Source organism: Aythya ferina (assembly GCF_964211825.1).
Source record: "Aythya ferina genome assembly, chromosome: 14".
Classification (NCBI taxonomy): domain Eukaryota; kingdom Metazoa; phylum Chordata; class Aves; order Anseriformes; family Anatidae; genus Aythya; species Aythya ferina.
In genome coordinates this window covers 13354305-13377776 of record NC_140312.1, presented here as the reverse complement: position 1 = coordinate 13377776, position 23472 = coordinate 13354305, and the positions used below count along the sequence as shown (strand labels likewise).

At 41.3% G+C, this 23472-nt stretch overlaps 1 long non-coding RNA gene across 16 annotated transcripts in view; it reads right to left on the bottom strand.

Moving 5' to 3' along the window:
- Positions 1-21831, bottom strand: part of LOC311444367 — a 217535-nt gene extending 195704 nt beyond the window's left edge. For 12 of the 16 annotated variants that reach the window (XR_014697851.1, XR_014697852.1, XR_014697853.1 and 9 more), the window contains exons 1-2: positions 21587-21801; positions 18590-18653 (exon numbers count right to left, since the gene is read on the bottom strand). This is a non-coding gene — a long non-coding RNA (uncharacterized lncRNA). Of the gene's footprint in view, positions 1-17187; positions 17799-18228; positions 18346-18589; positions 18654-21586 lie in introns of those variants that run through there. The other 4 variants (XR_014697850.1, XR_014697864.1, XR_014697857.1 and 1 more) reach the window with 4 other exon arrangements.
- Positions 21832-23472: the final 1641 nt, after the last annotated feature.

Here is a 23472-nt window from a genome sequence, read left to right as displayed (position 1 = left end):
CGTGCTGCACCTTCCAAAGGTGACCTTCCAAAGCAGGGAGCTGGAGAAATTAACTGTTGATTTCTCAGCTCAGACAAGGCTAATCTCTAAGTCTCAGAACATAAACCATGATTTCTGCAATATATTTACAGACTCTATATATTGTGGGTGTATATATACTGTATATTGTCCCAGAAATTGTGGTCATCGCTCAGAAACATGACTCAGTCTCCTAAGGAGATCTGTTGTGTTTATTTGTGGCTTTGTCACTACTGTGCTGCCCAAGAACAGAATAAAAAAAAAAAATAGTAAGTCCCTGTTCCCTTCTTAGTTCCCCTCTTTTTTGCAGAACCAGGGACTTGAAAAAAAATGTTCATCCTGCTCCTGTAGGCTGAGAAACTCACTCAACGCCATGGCCTATGAGCACAAGCTTTTCGGTTTTAAGTCTTCATTCTGAATGGTGACATGCAATGATGCCAAAAGCTGAGTTCTGTCTGTATGGCATTCCGTTGGATGGGATTTCAGTCAAGGAAAGCCAAAACTTTACACAGATGCAAAACACGCATTTGCTCTGGCAGTCTGCACTGCTCCATCCAGCCTCGTTGCTAGACATTTCAGCAACATTTACGGCAGGCTGCAGAAGAGGAGATGGGCGGAGTGCAGGGCCTCATCCTTTGTCTCTGCCTTTGTTTGAGAAGGGTAAGATGAATTATTGGGGTTGAAAACATTGAGTAAGCTTTTGCTAGGACTTTGACAGGACCCACAATTGCAACTGTCTAGAGAGTACCTATATACAGCAAACATGGACGCAAGGACCTTTTGCATCATTTCACATTAAAGATCTGCTTTAAGTTAACAACATGGCATCTGAAATTGAGCCAAAAAAATATTTCCTAGCAGATTTCTCACTCTTACTTGATTCTCTGATATTTGGAAAGATAAATCCCAACTGAAACTCAGCATCGGGTTTTGAAGTTTAAACTTCTTCCTTTATAATGAACGGAATCTCCTTCTATCAGCAGTAAGTCAACATAAGGTATTTCCAGCATTCTTTTAAAAAATCTCTGATTAAAAAACACTGAGCCCATTTGTCCCATTAGCAACCGCAGAAGTCTCTAAAGAGGACTGCACCTTCAAGAAGCACGCATCAATCTCAGCTACTCTTTCTGCTTTTTTAGAAGCAGCGTTTCAACCCCCCCTGCAACACGATAGTCTCTGAGGAACACAGCTGCCAAGTTGCACCCATCTGGCACAACAAGAGTAATTAGTTAATATTAACAGCACTGCTGAAGCTTTCTAAGGAAAGATGGATGCAAAGTTTGTAAGAGATAAGCACTTCTTATGAAACCACCTGATACAGCATTATTGAGGACCGCATACCAAAATTGTTTTTGAAATTGTTGAACTAGAAATTAGTTTAACGCTTCAAAAAGTGAGGTTTTCCACCTCTTATTTCTACCACCAGCAGGCGTGCAGCTTTGCAAATTCTGTGCACTAGCATTTTTGATGAGCAGCTTTTAGCTGAAGATCAGAGGCTGACCATCAGCTCGCAGCTACAACCTCGAATTTGTTTCTTCTGTAAGAAAAAGCTACGAGGTGAAGAAATGCCTGTGACTACATAAGAAAAAGTGATGCACCAGTTCTCTTTACACCAGAAGAAGCAACAAATAATTACAAAACAGAAGCAGCAGGTTAAATTTCTAGTAATACCCAGAAGCCAAGAGGCATGGTAGCATCCTTCGGAGCACACACACACACAAGGAAAAGCAGCGCTGGGCTGCAGTGTGCTCCTGCCATTTCACACCTGTTGAATTTTACAGAGCCCTCATGGGAGGAGGAGGAGAAGGCCAGTTTGATCAGTTCTTACCTTTTTATCTCCTAAATCTTAAGGAGCTGAGTAAAAGACTGCTGTCAGCAAAGTTGAAAGTTTTTCTTATTATGTAATGGATCCCAGCAATGTCTAAATGTTTGCTTTAGTTCTTCCACAGGTACAAGCTGAGGATCATTACTTTGAAAAGGAGCCTTGCAGTTGTACTGTGTAAGGCATGGCAGCTCATGCATAATGAGGATGTCACGGTAAAAATGTCATTTTTTATGTTGCACAAGCTTTAAAACTGTAAAACCAGCACCCTGTAAGTCAAACCCTAGTTTTATGGAGCTAAGAAAAATAGTTTATAAATCCAATAAAGCAGTTCTTGGGAGTAAAGTAAATTGGTGTGTCAGAGCAGGACCGTGTAATGCTCTCTGAACGGGGACCCAAGAAACTGCAATTGTGCAACAGAAGCAGCTTGACAGAGGGAAGATGCTGCATTTTTCAGTCTAATTACGGATCTTGTGCCCTTGGCACAATCAACACATTTTCCCTCTGGACAAACTAGAGTAGTAGGCAGTTGCAGGAACACCAAGTCCAAGCCTGAGGAAAAACTGAATCAGTATGGTCAAGTAGGAGTTATCAACACAACAATCTGATCTCACTTTTCCTCCCACAGCAAATTAACTCTTGTGAAGTATTTGAATAATAGGCTATTCTTCAAGCAGCATATTTACTTTACACCCAAAGCGTTACTTCTCTCTTGCAAGAGAAATTAAGGATGAAAAATACTTTCTGACACTTGCGGACTTGCTACTACACAGAATTGCTACTCAGCGAGCAGGCAGGTGGGCTTCTGCTCAGCTACTGAGGGATGGCATGGTAGGTGGTGTTTTACGCAATTTTCATTACCTGTATGACAAAAGCACATGACCTGTACAGGCAATCGCTTTCTCAAGGATCTAATAAGTTGCAACTGCAACAATTTGTAGCCAAGAAATTACTGGCATAAGAATACATGACTAGTAAAAGCTGAACCACACAATTGGGTCCCTGTGTTTGTGATGAAGTTTAGGAAGCTTTCGGTCAAGCAAAGAGCCCTCCAAAAGAAAAGAAAGCAATGTTGTCCTGAAAACTACTGCTCACCAATTTTGCTCTTTTTCAAGGTGAATTGAAAATAGAAAAAATATTGAAAAGACATCTTTACATACTACAAAAGAAACAGTGAAGAATTAAATAGCATTTCCCACTTAAGAAAAAAAGATTACAAATTTAAGACCAGAGAAAGCTTCAAAACAGATTTCCATTGTCTGACACGTACACAGTTTGCATTCATCTTGATTGGATACCTCCAAGCAGTCCAGAATTAGAGTGATAGGTTTCAGCCATCCCTCAAATTGACATTCCTATATATTAAAAGGAAAGCTTGTTTCATTTGAGCTTCTGCTGTATACCAGGTATATCCCGAAGCCTTATGAACCCACCCTGATCAGCACATCCAGCAAGACGATCTCTGAAGGCTTCACACCGAGCATCATTCAGCTGTGAATGCACACAAGGACTATTTCTGGCCACAGCTACAGCATGTGTGGCTGGATATTGTAGCAGATACATACATATACACACGTGTTTTGCTGTCCTCATCACTGACTCAATCCCTTTCCTGCTTCCTGCAGTGATGACTTCTGCCTCTAGGTCCCATAAGACTAGAGCCACCATCAGTATCCTTACACACCGTAGTAACTATGTTTACATAAAACCTTCCATTCATTCACAAGGCTCTTAAGTTGCTGTACAAGGTCCATAAGGCACAGAAATTATTTACACATAGCTAACAGTGCACAGTAGCCTCACACAGATGGACAGTCCAGAATCCACTTGCAACTGCACACACTGGAGGCTGAACACTTGTTTTAACGATAGCTTCTAGACACGTAACTTCAGCCAGGACTGTCACACTTGGCATTACATACACACATGGTGATAGAAATTATGTTCTGAAGGTCTTTGCAATCTCTAAAGCACATAGAGAAGAAGTGAGACATGAGGAGTTTAATCAATTTAACCAAGGTTGTGTGAAAAATGCAGTTAATTCTGCAGGTGCCAATCATGAGTTCAATACCTTAATTATAAGGGTAGCCAATGCACTAAAAAAGAAAGTAGACCCGAAATTGGTGTCATTTAACAGCTGTTCAGCTTTACTGAAAAAAAAAAAAAAAAAAAAAAAAAAAAAAAAAATCCCCTACCTAGAGAGAAGCTCTGTATGGACATCACCATTTTTACAGACATTTTGTACCAAGCCCATCACTGACACGTCCCCACAGGGTTGGAGTTGCATCAGCACCGAAGACGTGTCCATGTGCGTGCCCCTTGGTGCACAGCACGAGTGCAGCCAGCTAGCTGTAATGCTGCAGAGCTCCTTTGGTCCCCGCTGAGTACATCATTAACATCCCAAAGTACTTCACAGATGTTATTAAATGTTGTCAGCCACTTTACAGATAATATAAATATTGTCAAGTGTTTGGCCTACATTACAGCATCGGTCAATGCTCGGCAAACATTGTCAGCCTCACGAGAAATATGGCAATGTGCGTTAGCATCTTCATGGAGCTGAGTGTGGCTGCCTCAAAGTCGTTATTCAGACAGTATAACTGGGCTGCTTCTTATGGTAAAGAAGTAGTACAGTCTCATTTCTTGTTTCAGACTTTTTTTCAGATCCCAACACTCAAATACTCTAATTCTGGTTTATCCCCCCCTTCTGGGAGCATAATCCAAAAACAATTTAACAAATTATAAGCTGAACAAATATACCAAAATCCTCAGCAATTATGTCACAATGGAAATGTGAATGCTGAAATTGCTTCTCCACACTCTGAAGGAGTCCCCTTGGGAAATCAGTGTATAACGTCCAACCTGAACTCATCTTTGACTTCCGCAGTGCCTTTTTGCTAGCATAATTTTTAGCATTATGTTCCTGAGAGAGGACAACTGCACTTAAATGCACTAACACTCAAAATGTGGCCCTGCTTTAAACTGTAATAAAGGAACACTACTTACAGTTAAGTAATTGCCTTAAAAGAATATTGCAAACTCCCCTACCAATAAAACTTACAGAAGCCAGTTTCCCAAAAGGAAGGTGAGGAACCGATACTCCTAGAAAGATTCAACTACAGAAGCAGGACTTCATTTGGAAGCCCATCACAAGAGTATAGATATTATTTACATTGCTGTGGTATTCCAGACCAAACATTCTTAGATGACTGTAGAAATAAGAGTGAAAGATCATTCCTGTGCTTAAGAGCCTACAAACTAAAGAAAAGCCCACTGAGCAGCTGGGAAAGGCAAGCAAGGGCTACAACATATAGGGACCACTGCTCCACACAGTTACTCTGAAGTTGACCCTCCTGCCATACTCTTTCCAGGAAGTATTCTTGAAGAAAGCCTCGTTTTTTAAGGCTCTTACCCAGTACATCAGATTTTCGGTTATATATGTGAACCTCAGTCAGGAAAGGTATAGAATTGCCTCAATATTCTGTTGAATTGAGAACAAAAGCTGTACTACGAGGTCTGATGGCTGTAATAGATGTGTGTTGGAAGTGCAATTCCACATACACAACCAAGTACCTCTCCAGGTCGTTTGCCACACAGACATAGCATTCCTCTGGAACCTGGGTCTCGAGCGATCCCAACAGCTTAACACAAGCTGTCTGCTCGCAGGAGCTACTTGAGCCACGCTGCGAGGGCACCTATCTCTGGAGCAGAACAACGCAGCTGGTTAGTAGCACGTCAACACCCGTTCAGGGGAGGAAGTCAGGGAAAATACCACATCCATTGAAATTTTATTTGAAAGAATGCACACGTGGTTTAGGAACAGAGCGAGACAGAGACAACATTTCAAGAGAAATGCTATGCAAACAACTTCCCCTTTGGTATATACCACCACTCCCATTTTTGAGGGACTGAGTTCAGAAACGTAACGGGGCCAAGCTTGTTAGCTGCTGGATGGAGCCCTTCAACAGGAGAGCATTCAAGACAGAAGTCTAATCCAAGTTAGCTCAAAAGCCTTTGAAGTGGGAATGCAGTTTATAGTCCTCTGGTAATTCCTTCCTTGATAGGATGGAGCAAAGGGTTAGGGTTTTTTTGTATGTCTTTTTTTAATGGAAAATGACCACCATTGGAAGAGGGAGAATTGCACCACCTCTGAGTGCAGTTGTTACTAGCCTGAAGAGGGAGTGAAGGTCACTTATAGAGATGCACTCTCTTTTGATCAAACTGCATTCATCTAGAATTAATTCTACTTAGAGCTAAGTACACACAAAGCTGTGAAAAGCAAAAAGTCTTGCCTTGGGCCTGCATCACAGAGACAGAAAGTGATTTCATTGTTGTCACAGCTCTTGCCGGTAACACAGAAAAATGTATCAAGCTGGCACCAGCTTTTTCAAAAGAATTTCCTGGGCAGTGCAACTAAAATCCCCTGGCAATAATAATGTTAAGACAACAAATGATATAACTAACACACCTGTCTGATTCCCCGGCAACTCTCCATCTTATTACTTCACAAATACTTTAATCAGAAACTTACTCTTTGAGAAAAAAAAAATCTATCCAGTAATTAACATCAAATATGCAGCAAAAACAAGAGCTTGCCTTTACCACTAAAATAACCACTCCCACACATACAAGATCATCTGATATGTCAGGGGCCCAAAGATGCAAGTTACATTTTCATTATTGGATCAGTTTCCAGCACAGAGGAGCCTGAGCATCTGTGTTCTGCAGCATGACACCATACACACCTGCACCTGCTTCCTCCAACTATTTTTTTCCCCCATTGTCAGTGAAAATGACCGTGATTTCGCTCCAATTTACTGAGTAAGTTGAACAACAAACCACCCAGCACTGTCCAACAGCCAGCCTCAGCCTCCTTACTCCACACCAAATGCAGGGGAGTGGGGAGGGCCCCATTCCTGCTATGACCAGGTAAGGAGCACTGAACTGGGTGTTTCACTTCTGTGCTTCACCACCTTCACCCTTTGTCTCTTTTTCCAATTCAACTGTAGGAATTCCAAAGACTCTTCTCCTCCAGTCCAGGCTAATGGAAAGAGTCCCAGAAGCTTGATGTGGTTTTTAGGAGCCACCATACAAAATACTCCTGTGATTGTTTTTTTTTTTTTTTCCACTTCCAGACTGTAACCCAGCAAAGCTCAATTGAAAATATGAAGGAATCCAACCAAGTCTCAATAAAAAAAAAAAAAAAAAAAAAAAAACTCTGTTTCAGTAGAGGATACTATTCTCTGAAATGCTTTGGATAGGTGAACAATGACAGACAAACAATAAATACACATCTGTGGTAAAAGTCAGGAAATGTAAAGATAGCCTGAAGTTCCCATCACCAGTACCTACATAACTGGATATCCTGGACATGAGATGAGAGTTTTTGAGGACTCTTTTGAAGTATCACATGGCAATTTCTGAAGTGTGGGTCTGCTTTTGATACAGGCAGTGTTTGCAGGCAGCACCCCTCTTTCACAAGTTATCAATGTAATTCCTCTCAGGTGGCATATACCAGCTTGGACTTCTCCCTGGGATTGACCTGCATTTAAAGAAGAGTTGTAATTGCTTCCTTCCCTTGCTTCACCTTACAGTCTGCCAGAAAGGAAATACGAGGCATGAACAGAAAGCATCAGCATGTTTCACTGCAGGACTACGCCAGCTCTCAGTTACAGTCAGGAGTAACCAACAAGGATGAAGATAAAAGGATGAAGATAAAAGAAAACAAAGCTGGGATGCAAAAAGAGCAAAAATAAATCTGTGACTGGGCCTCAAAGGCTCCAGCAAGGCTTCCAGCTGCCCCATGTAGCACTTCGTTTTGGTATGGGCACACCGTGTTCACAGCTCCATGGAGACTGCGCACTGAACACACAGGGGAAGGTGAATAGAAAGAGGACCAAAGAAGTAGCATCCATCTGCAGATGTGATGTCTTAATGGAAAGAGAATATAGTCCTGTGACCCCACCTAGTACATTCTCTTCTCATCCCACTCGTGTCAGCTCATGAACATAAACACCAACATGTTTTTAGCCCGCAAATATTTTCACCAACATCTAGAATCCTCCTCTGACATTTAACAGCCGTTCAGGGAGCAACACGGCATCCAACCGCGTTGCACTGGCTGTGTATCACTTCACGGGGGGCAGCACAAGCAAAAAAATCTCCAGCCAGCACGGTGAGCAGAAACAACAGCTGAGCTGCCTTCCGGGCAGGAGAGTTCAGCCTTGCTCAAGGTGTTTGGAGCCAGCAGAACAAAACTGCATATAAATGCACCTCCTGAACCACCTTGTACATGCAAGCTTGGTGGCTGATACCTCTCCATTTAATATGCATCTAGAAAAATAATCTTTCTCCTAGATGTTCTCAGTACCTGGAGACACGTGGACTAGTGCATTTGTACCAAAACCTTGCCACAGAACCCAACGCAAGATGCCCCACTTGAGCCAGCTGACGATTACGCCTGCCACTTAGGTAGATTTGGGTGACGTTGGAGTGCATTCCAACAACTCAACTCAGAATGCCCCATAAACTTTAACTCAGCCTGACAGCAAACCGTGCAAAAAGAGCATTCCTTAGCTGTATTCCACATGCAAATAACAAAAGGAAAAAGATTGAGAGGCCAGTTTTAAGGCTTCCCCACAGTCCAGTCCCTTCTGAGAGAAGGGCTTGCTGAAATCAGGTCTCAATCGATTTGCCCAAAGACAAACAGTAAATCAATATCATTTGATTGTTTCTAATGTAAGTTAATTACTCAGAGTTTTCACATCAAATTAAACATTCTTTGGTTATCCAAATATATGCATGGAGGCATTATTTTATGAACTTTCCTTTTCTAAAGGAAATGTAAATATATATATACACAAAAACATCAAGGCTACAGACCCAAGCACTCAAAACTCAGGAAATGCCAGAATTAAGTTTGCATGGGCAAAAGAAAATATTTTTCTCTTAATTTCATTCCCAGAAATGGTGAAACCATTTTTTGTTGAAGCTTTCCAAACAATTCATCTGAGGCAGACATTCAGCATGGAAAGTTTCAGCCCAAACAGTTAAAATTTGGCAAAGTTATATGCCACTGAAAACAGGGTCTTATAATGGGAAATGTGAGGCAAGCTTAATTATAGGCAGCACTACCAGCTTCACTTATAATATATTTAGGACTAAAGTTTCATCCTGGCTTTGCTAGGTCTGTTTTTCTAGGAATACTGTACAGAAGTATTTAAACCTTCTTGTATGTGTCTAAATTTCAGACTGTCTTCATAGGTCTGGGGTCTTTGACAAACTTGGCCAGAAGAACACAGCTATTTACATCAGACATCAGAAAGAGAAGTCATTACTCACAACAAAAATCTCAGCTGTGTGACACAATGTAGGGGAAGCCACAAGTTTTCACAGGGTCTCAACATCCACAAAAGTTTCCACAAGTTTAAAAATGGACAAGTTTGTAGTTTGTGTATTTCAACCAACTCTACAGCTGGTCAGAAGGTGATGCGTTTTTTGTTCTGTGCGAAGTTAACTACAAAAAAACGAATTAAATTTCAGCATATTGGCTGAAATGAGCAGATCTGCTTGATGATTACTACCTAGAAATGAACTAAGTTCAAGATGGACTGTTTGATACGCTGCTGTCTAGGGAGCTGGCTGGCATCATCATTACAGTGCTCTGCATTCTCGCTGTCCCAGCTTCCTCCACACGCTTTTGCAGCACACACGCTGCATTCGTCTCCTATCTTTAATGCAATCAATAAATGTCAATATTATTTTTCAACACTGGATTAATTGCATTCTTTCCAGAAAACTTTTCACTCCCAATGAATGTTCATATTTTATTTGGTGCTTCTTCACTTTGCCTCTTTGGAGGTAAACCCCCCAAAACTACATTTTATATTCAACTCAACCAAACATACAGTGACTTTATTCACTTCAGTAATAAACAGAATACGGACAGAATGACATAAAGGAAACCAGTGAGGCGAGGCATCTATGGCAGAAAAAAATAGAGGTGACCTGTAAAGTACTTAACCAACTTTCCTAAAGACTTCATGTTTTTAACCTATAAATCAAGGTTTGTTCCGTGTTGGCTTTGCCAATTATGCTGCATTGCAGTGAGCATCTTTAAGAACCCAAGGTGACACAATGGCTTCTTGATGGAGTGCATTTACACAGAATTTCCTACATCAATCTTGCAGCACAAATGGAAGTGATGTAATAAAGCTGGGAAACAACTACCGTTAAAAAAAAAAAACAAAAAAAAACAAAAAAAACACTAAGGTTGCTTTCAAGAGCTAAGCATCACAGGTGGGTTTTTTGTTCTGTTTTTAAACCAATGCAGAGGTTTTAAGCTGTGTATGCAACACCCTTATGAAAACAGCTGAGGAAAAACTTTATTTATGGCAGCCAATTTCACATTGTGCCTAAATATAGCTGTGCCCACTGGAGAGAGCCACTGTGATTAGTAGCATGTAGACATTTCCTGCAGTTTGCAATGCAACCATAAGAACTTGTTTCTGACTTGTACTTGACATTGACAGACTCAGCTTCAGCAGCATATGCTTAGGAGAAAAAGAGGGCACGAATTTTCATAGTGAAGCAAATCCTCCACTTTATATGATAAATTACAGAACACTTCTGTGTTTCTCCAGGTTATTTGCATCACTGTGGGCCAATATGACAGAAATGCAAGCAATTTCTCAAAGAAAAGCCAAGCTTTCAGTGCCACTCTGATATATTGTTATACTGATAAGAGCTACATCCAATTTATCTCTCAGCTCAGAGTATTTCAACTCATATGTATGTATGTTAAATAAGTTGCTTTTACTACTTTTCTAGCTTGCATATTGATATACAAGGTCCATACATATGGATCTTCTCTCGGTTGACACACACATCCATTAGCATCTTTCCTGAAAATCTAGGCCATAAATCCAACTAATCTTGTTTTTATTAAAGAGCCCCAGCACATTTGTTGCTCAAGGCACTGCCCTGAAAAATTTTAATGGTGATCATTTCTCTCCAGCTATAGACCCCGGGGAAAATTTTGAAAGGAATGAGACTCAGCTCAGCTTTGACATGACTACATCTGGTGAAGCTGCAAACAAAGGAGAGAAGAAGTTGCAGAAATGAGCTATGCACTCTTAACAGCATCACGGATTCCAACAGCTGCGGCACCAGCAACAGAACAGCCACCCTGAAAATGCAAAATATGAAAGAATAATCTATGGGCATGCTGATGCACAAAGTGCTGTCTTGTTGGAGGATGAGGCACCATGTTCACCTTCAAAAGCCTGCAGTCAGTTGTGCATTCAAACCGTTCATTCAGACGCTATAGTAATAAAAACCAATTTCTCTTCTTGATGCTAGCAATATAATAGATAGCTGGCAGGTCTTCTCTGTAGAAGGAGACACTAACAAACCATCTGAAGACAAAACATTTAACTAGATTTTACAGCTGGGTGACAGAACCCCATTTCACTTCTGTAACCATCCTATTTTAGAGTACTCCCACTAACTGCCTTACAAATGAACTAGCAGTAGCTTCATGTCCACTCCACATTAACCCAGCCTGATGAGAATGCCTCCACCCTCTAAACTACATTCATGAAGTTTTTACAGTACTTAGTCTAGCTCTCAGTTGTGTGAAAATACCCAGATTTCCTTAGATGTCTCTTGTATCAACCACATAGTGGGAGTACAAAGTCCTTATTCAAGTCAATAAAACAAATTTGCAGAGCAGAGATTTAACAAAAATGAGGTTTTCTTACAGTCACGTTTTCAAGTAAGGTGCAACATCACGTGGCAGAAAAGGGTTTGTGGAACAGCAGAAGGGCACACTGTAAGTTACACAGTAATCCTGAACTACTAAACAGGCACTACCATGGCATCTACAGTAAACCAGGCTAAGGTCTGGAAGATAGAGTCATAGAAGAAACTGTCAAGGGTGATTTTTTTCGATTAGAAACAAACCGGGATGCCTGCCAGCGTTGTGAGGCATTAGGGGTATTACAGCAATGGCCCCTCTAAGCAGAACTCTTGCCTCTGTTGTCCATCCCCATTAGGGTAGAGCAGCTTTTGCCCTCCAGTCCCTGAACTGCACAGGCTTGTGCTGCAGCATGGCTTCAGGGGAGCTCTGGAAATGGCAAGCAATTTGGGAACGCTGACCCACAGCTTGCATCTGCCAGCAATTACACTCACTCGCTGAAACACAAAAGAACCCTGCTTATTTGTATAAAGCTGTAAATGCAACACAGCATTGGCTCTCAAATACAGAGCTAAGCCTGTCATTACCTAAGCTCAACACTGGATGTGATCACAAAAGATAGATGTCCCAGAAATAACCTTATTTCCAAATTCAGACCTGGCTGCATACAAGTCATTACTGTTTGCTATTTCTTAAGATTTATTAGTTCAGTAAGAGAGATCCACTCTCAAAACCTAGTAATACACCTTTTCATAACCATATTCTTATACTCATAACACCTGGGAATTCTTCCAAGCCTAACAAACATAGTCCCCAGAAAAAAGCAACCAACCACTAAAGCACAAAGGGAGAGTAGAGTGCTAATTAAGTAACAAAACAAATACTTCCTATAAGGTCCATCTGCCACTGCCATCAGCTTTAATGGGACGGTGTTTCAAGGAGGACTCTAAATACCTTGCAACTCTGGAAAAAGCTGAGGTAATTGCCAGGACCAGCAGACCACCAGGGCAAACAGAAGCACAGCACAGCAGTGGTATTTTCATCTGGGATCAGTTGCAGTTGCATCTACTTTAGCAGCAGACCACAACAGCCATGTATCCTCTAACTCCCTTGGAAGAAACTTCTGTCTTACCTTCCAAATGACCCTATCACTAAAACTGGTCTGTCAGCAAAACCGAGCCAGAGGGAGCAAAGCTCTTGAAGGTTAGCAAATACTAGAGAATTGATCAATGTAACAGGCAACTTTATGTTGGTAAACGTGTGAATAGATGAAACCAGCATGACAGAAAGAAAAAAAGGTTAACATGTACATACTCATTTATATTGTAATCTATAGAAATGCATACTACAAGTACTGTACATTATTAATATATATTATTACTCATTAAGAATACAGCAAACAGCTATCTAGTATATATCCCATGTGCCTTGTGACCTTCATCACCAGGTCCTGCCCTCTTCCAAATTACCTTCCTCCATGTTTAGCTCCTGGAGCCTGGTGTGACCTCACAGAAGCTGTTATTCAAGGCATTATCAGTCACACTGATTGAACTACGGTGCACATTTAGCCCTCGCTCTCCAAAGATATTGTGTAAAGCTCAGGAAGTCAACATAGAGACTTCCACTGAGCCTGTATCATTCCTGAGGCTGTCGAGGACTTGGCAATCCTACTGCAAGAATGCAACAGCCTCACATCAGCCAGCTCAGCAGTGCTGCCCTGAAATACAGCCGGTATGCCACAGGCACAGGGCTGGTGGTTACAGAAACAGCATTTGAATGGTTTTAAGAAACATGGAAAACACCACACTTAGGGAGACCGTAGATTCCTTTGGTAAATATTTTTCAGATGTCCTCCCATACTGGGAGACATTTGATTATAGGTTTGTTTTCTTAGGGAAACAAGGCTTATACAACCACAAAGGCTGCGTGCCCTACCCAGCAACCTTTGTCATTCATTACTACATCTCTATCAAATTTATCTGAAACTGGAAGTCCTGCAAAAGTCATGAGAACACATGGTGGGATAGACAAGAAAGATTACTTTCATGACTGAGAAGGATAAACTCAACACTGCAGCCTTTTTTACACGCTGCTCGTAGGTCTCTCATATACCAAAGATCCCAACTATGGAAACAAATCCTCAAGAACACAGTTTTGCTAACCCCACTCCACATGGAACAAATTGAGTTGCAAACAAGGACAGCAGAGGCAGGCTCATCTTTTGCACTCTGCTTCCCTTTAGTGAAAGGCAGCTGCACAGCTGCAGCCACAGAGCATGGCCAGCTGTTTGTGGCAACCAACTGGTGCAAGCAGTAGGACAGGATATTGAAAGCAACTGCAGAAGTCAGCACTAAAGAAGTGCAGTCTCCAATGTTAGATGATGTATTTGCACCCAGACAAGCTACCATGAATGATCCCATTACTGACTCCTAACTGGAAGAGAGCTTTCCCCAGTAAAGGTCACCAGCAAAACAACATTTGTCATATGTCCCCCTTCAGTTCCCCAGGAAGCATCCCACACCAGTAATTGAGCGAGGATGGCTGGAGAACACCTCCCTGCTTCCCTCTCTGTGCAGCAGGCAAGGAACCATAAACACCATCCATGCGATGCGTGGAGCTGGTATGTGACAATGCGGTGAATTGAAAGCACATGTGCTAAGGGAGACGTGTAATGTAATTGGCATGCTCGAGGCGTGATTAAAGCAAGACATTGACTGGGAGATTAAATTACAAGGGTGTCTAATTCAGACAAGGGACGAAGGCAGCAAAGCAGGCATAGCTGGCAACATGGGGAAGAGAAACATTACATCAGAAAAGATTAAAGAAAATTGCTGGTTTCATTGACACCCTAGAACCCACTCGGATTAAATAAAATTGGGAAAAAAAAAAATGAAGAGGTGGTATTTGACAGTGGCTGAAACACCTGAAGTCCAGACAGCGCATTGCTTTATATGTAAAGTACGTCAGCAAAGCAAAGAAGCTGAAGAAAAGGGAAAAGAAAACAAAAAAAAAAAAATAAATAAAGGCCTTAAATCTGCTAATTCCTTAAGCAGAAGTCTGGAGAGCATTCCAGTCATCCTTCTCGAACAGGAAGTGAAATACAGCCAGCAATAAAGGCATTTGTGAACATGCAAGCATCAGGAGGCAGGGTGAACACGTAGGATTGCCCTATGGCCAATACTGCATTAACATCAGCACAAGGAAACAGCACCTGCTATAAAGTCAAAATGGGAAAGCACTTCTCTGAGAGAAACAGGAACAAGAAGGTAAGGTATATCCCTTCTATAACCAGCATACTGCCTGAACATCTACTCCTATGTTTCCCACCCGATCTTTCTGCACTTTGTTTCTGAACCACTTCTGAGTTAGTAAATAGCCCCTTCTTCACTTCACCAGACACTAGCTTGCGTATTACTCTTTGACTGAACATGGATTTCATGTACACCCTTCCTCCTGTTTTGGCACCTTGTGTTTCAACTGCATGTTCTTCAGAGTTGGCAAAACAGGATTCTTATTCTCTGCGTAGCACATTTATTGAAACTGAAAAACTACAATTTCTTTAGAGGATAAAAAAAAAAAAAAAAGGTAAAATGAAAACACTCTGGGATGAAATCATCAGATTCAAGACCTGACGAAGTCAAAAAAATAAAATACCAAGTCAGAAAGTTTCAAAATCATATTCCAAAATCTACATTCTTGTCATCTCCCTAGGAGATGAAAATGTGGTAAGAGAAGCAAATTCTTCGATTACTAACTTCCAGCTGAACATACTTAGATACACAGCAAAGTAAGAAGCATCAGTTGTCAAAAGAGCATCAAGAAACTGAGCCCAAGACCTTGAAGGGGCATCCTAAAGGCAGCAATTCCACTAGCACTCCGAATGCTCCCCCAAAGCAGTTATTTAAAAACTAAGAGATTCTTGCTGCATTAGGGAAGTTACCTAGCTGATCATGAACTCAGCTTAGGTGTTGTCTGTGATGAACATGGCTTGAGACCATACAGTCACAGTGTAACTTCAAGACTGATCTTAAAGACCAGCAGAATCACTCAATAAAGATAACAAAACCCCTACAGTAAACAAGAAGTGTTAGATACTCTACACAGAATATCTATACCAACACAGAGGATAACCCACTCACACACACAGTTAGCCACTAAATATTTAGTGCCCATCAAGTTTTTGTAAATTTTAAGATTAGTAAGTTAGCTACATGTAAACTGTACTGCCAGAAAGATAAGTTTTAAAACTTTTTAAAAAGTATTGAGACATCAAGACACCATTAAATTAAAATAAATAAATAAATAAAAAATTAATAAACCTTGGTTTCCAATAAGAAAATAGAAAGCTATTTTACAAAGCAAATTAATTCACATATAAAAATCAACTGTGCCACTTCTTCAAAACTTAATGGTCTAGTCAACTCTGTGTTTACATACGTTAGTTGTGTTATAACCAATACTAGATGTAGAATTCACCAAATCTAGAAGTCACGTTCTATGAACCTGAACTGACAAAAAGCAATGAAATCCCCAAACTGACCCATGCTTTAACAAAAGCTATTAGTAGAAAAAGAAAAATTAGGAAAAAAAAAAATATTCAACACATTACATGGTCCAAAAAACTACTCTGTTATAATGAGTACTGCTCTTACCTAGCATACCAGCTTGCTACAGGAGGCTAATGACAAGCAAAATACATGAATGAGCATTTCTTCATGTTAGCTTTTAACTCAGTCACTGGGCAAGTGTAACAGCCCTTGGTTAAAGAAAGCGTATAAAATTTTACCTGGAGCAAGGACTAAAGCTGAGTTCTGCACCTCAAGGTTTCTCCAAATCTTAACCCCACACGTAGCTCACTCAAAACCTTTTTTCTGATCCACCTGCAGTGTGATTTGAACTATGCACAGTCCTCTCAGACCCTGCAACCTCAGGCCAAAGAGGAAAAGCAAGCCAGCCACATGGGAACATTAAAGAATATAGACACTGACTGTATAATCTCATGAAGACAAAAACACTTCTCGGAACCTTGCCAGCCATACTCACAGCAAGTAACGATGCTACAGCCAAAAAATTCAAACAGAATTCACTATGTAAGTATTTAACCAAAACAGAATCTACATTAACTTTAGACAGATGTTATGACCCACGAACTGAGTCGTGACACTATTTGTTGCAATACTAGTTTGCAATCAATAGGCACCAACAGATCACATGGATTTACAACCTTCAGTACGTATGGAGAGCTGTTGTTTCTGATGTTATACAAGGTTAAAGCAGATGTAATCAAAAAGAATTTCCAGGCTAAGATCCAGTCTAGAAAATAAAAACCTATACCCCAAATCTCTTAGGTCTACACAGAACACATGATTTTTTTATTATTATTATTATTTTTTGCTGAGAGGGACAAAAGACTTCTATGCTTACCAAGACCTGTGCTGCAAGTTTTGTGCTACAGTCAGACAGAGAAAAAGAACATGTTCCTAAATGTGTACAATCACATCACATCCCTTTTACTGTATGTAATCTCTCCCAGTTACCTGCCTTCAATTATTTGGTCTCTAAAAGTAGACCATCTTATGTATTTTCAATGAAAAACCCAAAGCATCAGAATATCTGAACTTTTAGACACACTTGAAAACAAAAAAAGCACTTTGGTTACATTGAAATTTATTTATTTAGATCACATTTATCCTCCAGCAAGAGCTATATTAATACGTAAAGCTTTTAACTTCATATCCTCATTTAATGCCCAACAAAAACTGTTTATTGCTCCATATAGTTTTCTGCTATGAAAATTATATCTTTACTGCTACCATGAACTACAGACAATCTCTATGGATCTTGCTGCCAGAAAACACTATTCGGACATAGCCTTAGACCAGCCATACATAATAACACCATAAATCAATTATTCTTCTACACTACTACATGTCAGGCTCTTACTGTTTAGTAATGTCCTGTTTTAACACTTTATCATAAGATCACTTCATTGTTAAATTACTTCCCCAAGCACTTTGTGTGTCTTCAGCCAGAAATACCACAGTTGAAATCTGTTCTGCCATGAATGTTGGTTTCTTTGATCAGACTGGTGAGACAGATCTCTTTACCATTGCTTCAGTGGCACCAGCTCCCAGTCCAACAGTTCTTCACCACCCTAAGCCATTGTTTCAAAAGCACAAGGAGATGAATAAACTTGCTTTCAGAAATTCAGATCTAGGCAAGAATCCCTCAAGAATAAATACAGTAGTGACACTGCAAGGGCTATAAGAGGGAAACACGAGTAAGTAAGACTATACAAACTCTTTGTTAACACTTGACTTCTGCACATTATTAAATAAAAATTAGAGCCCACTACCACCTGAACAGTTTTCTCCACAATAAAAAAAAATAATAAAAAAAAAAGATAAATAGAACTGGGGAGGACAAGGTGTTCAGAAAACACAAATGGCAAGTAAATGAAAAGGGGATAAACCCCAAAGTCTTGTTACGTTTTCATGTCATTTTACTCTATAAACAAATGTAGACAAGCACTTTTTCTCCCCACCACACACAATTATTTTTTTTTTTTTTAATAAAATAAAAAGCATTTTAGGTAGCTGTCTTCCAACCTGGTCAACTTTCTATCTGGGAACTTCAAATCTTGGCAACAGCCAAGGAAACAGTTCTCTCATCACTCCGTTCAGCACCCTACCTCACAAAGAGAAACTTCTGGGACCTTGAAATGACAGTCCCTTCACAAGACTGGTCTTTGGAAGCATCTGTGTTTCCCATAAATAGGGTCCCAGGGGCTAACTTTTCAACCAAGGATCTGAAAAAAAATGTCACACCAGAAGCCACAGAAAATACTCCTGTAACACAGGACTTGAGCAGACCATCATCAGCATCATCAAATCATCATCAGTATGCCAGCTTTTTAGAACATCCTATTCCCTGTTTGACAGTTGATAATATAAACATCCAAAACTTGCCACCCCACAATGTTCCCAGTGTTATTTGTGCATACCTTACACGTGCTCCAAGCCATTCTCTGCTGCTTATAAATGACAACTTACCATTCTGGTGCTCAAAGGTATCACTCAGAGTAACTTCAGCAATTCTCCTGCAACTTAATGTTGTCTAAAAAGAAAAGAAAAAAACACATGCAGGGTTAGGAAGAATCAAAAGTTGCTTGTCATAAGTAAAAACAGAAATTATTACCCATATCCCCCAAAGCCTAGCAAGGTTCTCTATAAATCTCCCATAGGAAATAACTAAGTAAAGCTTAACCCTGTAGAAATGAGCACAACACTTTGATACCACAAAGCCCATGGCACCACTTACAAGCCACTTCCTCCATGCAGCTGTGCTGCCTTGGGCAAGTTTCCCTCACCCTGAGGCAGACAGGCTGGACGTGAGGATGGTTAAATGAACAGCATTCAGGTGCAAGGCCAAGTTCTGTAACACGCTGTGCATACATATTGAGCTTGATGCTTAAGTCTTAAAATATCCCATCTTTCACAAACAACTCCAAGCCAATACAAAAATTGAATAAAGTTTTTTGTTTTGTGTGTGCTTGCTCATTTTTCAAACATCACAGAATCATTAAAGTTGGAAAAGACCTTCAAGATCATCTGGTCTAACCATCTGCCTACCACCATTATCATCCACTAAACCATGTCCATATGTATCATGTCCAACTTCTCTGTCCAGGTTACTCAATCCTCCACTCAGAGCATCCTTCAAATGACTTCAGTCTCTGAAGCAGCACAGCTGATGCTGTCAGACTAACAGCCCATTACTGAGCGTGGCAATGAACCTCATCATCTCAGCACAGCTCTCAGCCTGCAGTCTCTGGATAGCTTCAGGATGCACAGGGGGAAACCTGCTTGCCTTTTCTGTCACGCTGGGACTGTGGTAAGTGAATTTGTCCACTCTTTGGGAACAGCAAGCAAAATCTGACAAAGTCACTGAGGACTTGTTCACAGTATAAATGATGAATTGTTATTGATACTGCTTACTCTAATCAGCTGTTCTTAAAGATTGCTCTGCATGCATAGAAGTCTCTCACACTGCTGTTCCAAAAAGCACCTGAGCTCTTAACATATGCATTTTTACAGATTCCAGAAGAAAGCCTTGCAAATTCTTCTACTTTGTGCATGCCAACCTTTAAAGACTGAATCTCTAATGAAGACAAAGGGGAGGGGAAAAAATAAATATATACATAGCCACAAAATAAGCCATACAAAAACCAATGCTTAATGCAGAAAAACACCTAAATAGCCTAATTAACCTATTTTAAAAATCCTTAACTATTCACACAACTCCAGACAAACCCTGGCTGCAACCAACCTAGCATGCTGCTTCTTCCCTCCCACAGCGAACACTTTATTACACCCAAACAGCAATATCCTCAGTTGGCAATTAACATATACACTCTGAAATTATACTTGCTTACACTGATGACATGACCTAATTAGCACAGAAGCCACAGGCTAACATACTGTTGTCAACTGAGTTTGAACAGTTTAAGAAATTTATAGCTTCAGGCTTTCTGTAACCATACTTTCAGGGGTGGTCATGCTGACCAATTATTATTCCACTGAAAAAGCACCAGTCTTCAAAAGTAAATGCAAAGCCTGTATTAATAATCCCTGTCAGCTGGGACTTAACCCTTTATTTCCTCCCATCTCCTAAAAAAAATGCTCGCATATTTTGGGATAACTGTTGACAGCCCCTCCCCATCATTGCTTATCAGCAGAACAATGATCCAGTGTTAAAGTTTTTGGATGCTGAGAACATTTTCCCCTGTACTCTTGCACTACTACAAGAAGCAAGTGCAGGTCACCCACAGCTACCCCAGCCTCCTGGCCATATGCTGAAGGTCTTTGGGGTTTCTTTTTGTTTTAGGACTAACCAAACAAGTAAGGGAACAATACACTTCAGATGGAGTTGATTATGACAGGCCTAGCATTTCAGACCAAACATCTACCTAGGCTCATATCCTGACCAAGACAGCGACCAGCAATAGTTGCTCGAACAATGAAAATAACAAAGAGGAAAGGGAAAGCTTCTTCTAATACACCCTCACATCTTTTGTTAATCCCTAGAGGGAACTCAAAGAAAAGGAAACAAAAGAAAACAAAGAAAAGGGAATTCTAAGGAATTCAAAGAAAAAAGCTACCTAGGGGTGTTGGGAGCTCTCGCAGTGAATGCTTTCTAATATGTTCCTGTTGCCTGGAAAAGTCAGTTAAATGGGGTATCTTCTTTACCACATTAGAGAAATACAGGAAAAACAAGAGTTTTCTCACAACTGCAGCAGGATAACTTTTCAGAACCAGGGTGAGACAGCATCTGAGATAAAACCCCCTTTCACCAGCCCAAACCTGGGACAACAGGCCACACAAGGTGATGAATTTGGACAGCCACACAGGAAGCCGTATGGAGTCCAAGACTTCCATTTTCTTTCATAAATTGATCCACATAGGACATAAAGCTAAAACAAAAGTTTCTATATTAAGATCAGGGTCACCAGAGCCCACAGTCCACTTTTGGGACAGTCCCATGGACTCTACAATGCAGAAGAGTAAGAATTCATCCTTGCACTGCCTTCCTCACTGCTTAGATTTGTAGCCTATTAATATTGGCTGGCAGGCATCTGAATTTTCCTTCCAAAGGCCGATAGATTGGACTGTCCCGGCAACATTCGTTTTCTTGACCAGTGATAGACACTTTTGTCACACCTGAAGGGACCACACACACCCTCAGCTTGCTGGCAGGGTACGTGCGGCAGGAGCGGCTGTGCTGCCACTCCAAGGGACTTCAGGAACAGGCAGATATGACTCTGACCTAGTTCAACAAAGGGAACCATCAGCCAGGCAACACGGCCACAACCTGAAATATGAAGACTTACACTTGAGGGAAACGTTTCTTCCCCATGAGCTGGATCTCACACACACCTGACCCAGCTGCCCTGCAGCACCCTGGCCTCAAGATGGAGAAAACTTTGGGGACAACCAAGCCACCTGCTCCGGCTGGCCCTGCCCGTGCCTCCTCCCGAGGTCCCATCTCACCTCAACAGCTCCGTGACTGCCCATCCTGTGAAGGAGGGAGCTGTGGGATCCATGTAAAGCTGGCAGGATTAAGCAGGTCGGTCATTTAGTGACCTGCCTCACCACGCCCGGCGGCCCTTCCCCTCCTGCCTATTGCCACACAATGGCTCACCCCGGACGCTGGAAGCTCGCTCAGCACTGAGGTACTGTGAGGGGAGCTCAGCAGCACAGGTCACCTGGGCTGCTCTCACCTGGCTAACTTTCAGTCCAAATTGATAATTAGGCAAACCTGGCTGGGAGCAAACAATTAAGTGACTGCAGAGGAAGGTTCCCCTCAGGAGAGGGCGGGCTTCCCTCAAAATCAGGTGTCTCCCAAAGGTAAAGGGAGGTAAAGTAACAAAAATGATACAATGCCCTCACACAAGCCATGCAGTTGCACGTCAGAGTGACAAAAAATGGCCTGAAATCCTCCCTGTTGGGGCTGCTTACTTCCCAGCCAGTGGAACCTGATGTGTGAAGCAATTGTGCTACACCTGCTTTACTGGCAGAAGGGTCTCTGCAGCAGCACAGCACCCAAAGCCAGTCCAGTGCAGCCTCCTGGTGATGGCTTCTACCATCAGGCAGTTTAAAAATAGCTGTTATCCCACCTGTTGACATTTAAACTTCTCTCCTAGTTTCCTCCTTAGTTTGACAGACAACCTCACCAGCACACCCAGACTCACCGAAACTCTCACTAGAACAAAGTAAAGGTTGTGGTTTGGCACAAGATGCTCTCTGATGATACACAACTCTTAGCTGTCCCCAAAACTCATGGTTGCATAACTGATCTTCCCTCTTGCCTACACACTTCTGTTTTCCTCAAGCCACTGTCCCTCTACAGCTGCAGATTGTTTTCTCTCTCACCCTCCCTCCTGGCTTTTCAGCTGACAGAAACATTCTCCCTCTGTTGTTCAGAGCAGGGCAAAGATATTTTATGACCCATAAGACTGGTTTCTTCCTTTTGCCCCCTTCTTCTATCTCCCAGTTCCTCTGAGTTCCTCATGGAATGGAATGAGCATTGCCTGCTCTCCCCAGCACCCATATTTTGCTGGAAGAAATGCAGGAAAGGTATCCAACCCAAATAGTATTTTCCCCTCAGGCAGGCAAGAACAGAGCGTGACGACTGATGTGTTTCATCTTAACGCAAATCCAGCCCCAGCAGATTTATGATGAAACTGTAAAAGCTGGCAATACTGGAAGGAATTACTATCATAGAAGATCTTGCAGTCAGAGGAGTTTTGGACTTGGAGAGATAAGGACTAAGAACCTCATGGGAAGACAAATTCATCCCAGTTGCACTTTTGCTTTTGCTGCTGTGAATCAAGAGTAATTTTCAGTGCAGTACCTGAAACATGAAGTACATCTGGTTTACCATCATGTAACATGAGACCGAACTTTGAATTTTTATGAACACGGAGAAACAGCTGCAGAAGTTAAAATTCACATTAATCCCCTCAGTAAAGTATTTGGCCCAAAAAGGAGTATATAAACTCACAAGCTTTGTGCATCGTTTCTCATATATGCTATTCAGGTCTGTTGCTTTTCAAGACACACAGTGCAATAGCCCATTCAGCCACGTATGTAATGTTAGACTTAACAAAAGGATACAATTTGCAAGTTACTTCAGACATTTACATCAATCACACCTGAAAGAGCAGGTGGCCCTTCGAGGCACCTGCAGTTTATTTGTCATCAAGATAACCTAGGAGGTCCAAAATGACAAATCAGGGTAGCATCGAATCACACTGGAAAGAAAAATAGGCCTTATCTGTGAAATAGTCCTGCATTTTCAGTTGTAACTTTCATGGTCATACTTTTCAGGCTGTCAGGGAGCCCTGAAAACAGGCTGCAAGCTGTCAGAGGCCCAA